This window comes from Natrix helvetica, assembly GCF_964273705.1.
Source record: "Natrix helvetica genome assembly, chromosome: 2".
In the NCBI taxonomy this organism is placed as follows: domain Eukaryota; kingdom Metazoa; phylum Chordata; class Lepidosauria; order Squamata; family Natricidae; genus Natrix; species Natrix helvetica.
Window position 1 is genome coordinate 264,174,876 of NC_138552.1, and position 3,352 is coordinate 264,178,227.

A 3,352-nucleotide genomic window follows, 5' to 3' on the forward strand; every position below is an offset into this window, starting at 1 on the left:
CCTGATAATTTTCTTTTATTGTATAGGTAAAGTTTAACTATTCTTTTGTTCTACTTCTGCTTAAGCAACCACAACAGCTGTTAAACCTCAGTGGCAAAATAACTGCTTCAATAAATAAAAAGTTTGGGAAGACAGAGACTGTTTGACTTTATGGCATAATGTGTAGTTGAAAGGCAGTGAACATATTCAACACTGAAATGTAGGCAAAGAGATACGATAGACAGACAGGCAGACACATTTACGTTGTGAAAGGAATATACTGCTCCCAGCTCCCTGTTAAAAAGTTGCACAATATCTGCAATGCTCATTTAGCTTTATTTCAAGGAATATTTGCCAAATTTTACTTCAATGCATATTTTTTTTCATAGATAGCAATTTGATTCATGTATTTATTTATTTATTTATTTATATTTGGTGCTTCTAGACCGCCCCCTCTCCCAGAAGGGACTCGGGGCGGTGTACAGTCCATAGAGAATATCACAAAATACAATAAAAAATTAAATGTAAAGAAAGAGAAAGCAATAGCAGGCGGTAATCTCAGGTCTTTGGCCATATCTTGAAGACGTCCAGGATGGTAGATGGAGATGGTATTATTTTCCAAAGCGGCTATACAAATGAGATAAAATAATAGGTTGTTCAGTTTATGGTAAATTTTGTTACATCAACCTGAAAATCTCTCCTGCCCTTCTTTCTGACTTTGAAACACCTGTTCCTCTTCTGGTCAATGCTTTGGAATAACAAACAAGTGTATCCCAATGTACATCTGTGGCATCTTTAATAGAGGAGAGTTTACTTACGGTAGACAGCATGTCAGTCTCCCTCGACAGTCCCGCTTCCCACCATTGATGGGGAAGTTTCCTCGACAGGGACGAAAAAGGCAGCGTCCTCTTAAACGATGACACTGGCGTTGGGCATAACCTGTGAAAAGAAAAACAGTAGACATGGAAATGATAAGTGAAGATACTTTTTTATTTAGATATTTTTTTCCTTCTAAGACATCACTTTGTTCTACGGAATTATAGGATTCCTATGAATTCAGGAAGTTCTCTCTGACCAAGGAATCCATTTCTGCTAATCTCCCTTTAGCAGCCTCAATATATCATATACCAACACAGGTTTTAAACCTGGCCAGATTTGAATTGGCAGGTATGTTTCTATTAAAGTAGTATGGAGGAAATCTGTTTCACACCAAAGGAAGACATTGCTGTGATATATTTCTCTCCATTATTACTAAGGATCATTTTCTTGCTAAGAAATAATCCTGAATTATCATGGCTGGTTCTGTTGGGTGTTTTGGATGGAGATGTTGAGTGAGAATAGTTAACTTTCTTTGAACTTCAGGATCTGGTTAACCTTTGGCATTCTTCCATTTCTCTTAATGCTTCTAACGCTGCTCTTCTCTGCTCTTGAAAAGCTGTGCATTTGTGACATTTTGCTGCAATATCTTCTCTTTTTTACAAATTGAATATAGATAGATTTACTAGAGAATTAATATTTAGTTTTTATTTATTTTTATCTCATCTGTACGTCTCAAAATAACTTAAGGTTGCAAACGTACCTAATACTCCTTCCTCTTCCTATTTCCAGAAACACCAAGTAGCAGTCATAAGACATGATGAAAACTCTTTAATTTCACAGCGTATGGACATATTTAACCATACTTTCAACTGGGGAACTGTGACCATCCTAGATTAAGCCAAGTCCAAAAATATTAGATAATTCCTGGAAGCCCGAAGTTCAAAATTAGCTATTTTATTACAATAATAAAACCTCCATTTAAGCTTTGTAGGAAAATCAATGGCATATATTTCAAATGTTTGAGGGCTCCCTCCACAGTGTTCAAAGTTATTTCTTTAACATTGACTAAAAGAAGAACTTAAAGATTATCCTGCTTTCAGTGACATTAAAGTTGCTTAGAAGGGCGTCAGTTATCAGTCATTTCTCAATTATCAATAATTTAATTTCTTACCTGGTTCAGACAGGAATGCGAGGAAAAGGAATGCGAACAGCAGATAAAGGATCTTCATGTTGGGATTGGTTCTGGACCAAATGTATTCCTAGGATAGGACACAGCTCTCTATTTATGCAGTTATAATGGTTGCATCACACTGTGAAATATTGCAACTACTCTTAAATGTAATTGGCCTTGTTGCATTTCCTTCTATTGAAACACTCCTGAGGCTAACTTGCAAAAGTCCTTGCAAGAGCAAGAGAGTTAGTTGAATGGTTACATGGTTCTGCTTATAACTTAAATACTTTGGAATGATAAATGTTTGGCTCCATTATTGGTGGCCTGCATTAGTTATGTGTGGCTACCATCTATTAATACACACACACACACACACACACACACACACACCTATCTATCTATCATCTATCTATCTATCTATCTATCTATCTATCTATCTATCTATCATCTATCTATCTATCTATCTATCTATCTATCTATCTATCTATCTATCTATCTATCTTTCTATCTATCATCTATCTATCTATCTATCTATCTATCTATCTATCATCTATCTATCTATCATCTATCTATCTATCTATCTATCTATCTATCTATCTATCTATCTATCTATCTATCTATCATATATCTATCTATCTATATGTCTGCCTGTCTGCCTGTCTGCCTGTCTTTCTTTCTTTCTTTCTTTCTTTCTTTCTTTCTTTCTTTCTTTCTTTCTTTCTTTCTTTCTGTCTATCATCTATCTATCTATCATATATTCAATCTGTCTGTAGTCTATGACTTAGAGTCTCTTTTGAGAGAGGGGCGGTCTAGAAATCCAATAAAGTTAAGTTAAGACGTTAGGATTTGGAGACATCTGGGTATCTGTACTCAGATTTCTTTGGGAAAGATGATCTGGTGAAAAATAGGAGATTTAAGGTCTTCACTTACAATGGCAAAGTTCATTGGCCTAAGAAGAGATATTGTGGATGGGGAGAATGAAAATGGTATATGGAGTGACTATGTGATTGAATCCACTCTTTTATTTTTTATCACTTCTATACTATGTGTTATCAAGAGAAGACACACATGGTGAAGTGGCTCATTCAGATGTTAGGTCTTATCATCATAGGTTTAGAAGGTTGAATATCCATTCCAAAAGCAAAAAAAAAAAAAAACAAAAAAAAAAAACCTGGAGAATCAATATAGATCAGGCTCCTTACAAGGTATACATTGACTTGGAAAGGAGGAAGGAAAAAAAAACCCTCCAGATTTCAATGCCTTAGAGCCCTGGATTATTCCAAGATTTGGTTTCTGTGAAATGTGGATAGGTCGATATAAAGTCTGCAGTTTTATGGCAGAAAAGAATATCAAGTGACTATTTTAAAAATGGTGAACAAATCT

The 3,352-nt window shown here is 35.1% G+C and overlaps 1 long non-coding RNA gene across 1 annotated transcript; it reads right to left on the bottom strand.

The window, feature by feature from the left end:
- Positions 1-478: 478 nt before the first annotated feature.
- Positions 479-2,041, bottom strand: LOC309385911. Its single transcript, XR_014174317.1, has 3 exons — positions 1,970-2,041; positions 798-918; positions 479-606 (listed from the first exon to the last, which is right to left on the bottom strand). It is a non-coding gene; the product is annotated as an uncharacterized lncRNA (long non-coding RNA).
- Between the last annotated feature and the right edge of the window lie 1,311 nt (positions 2,042-3,352).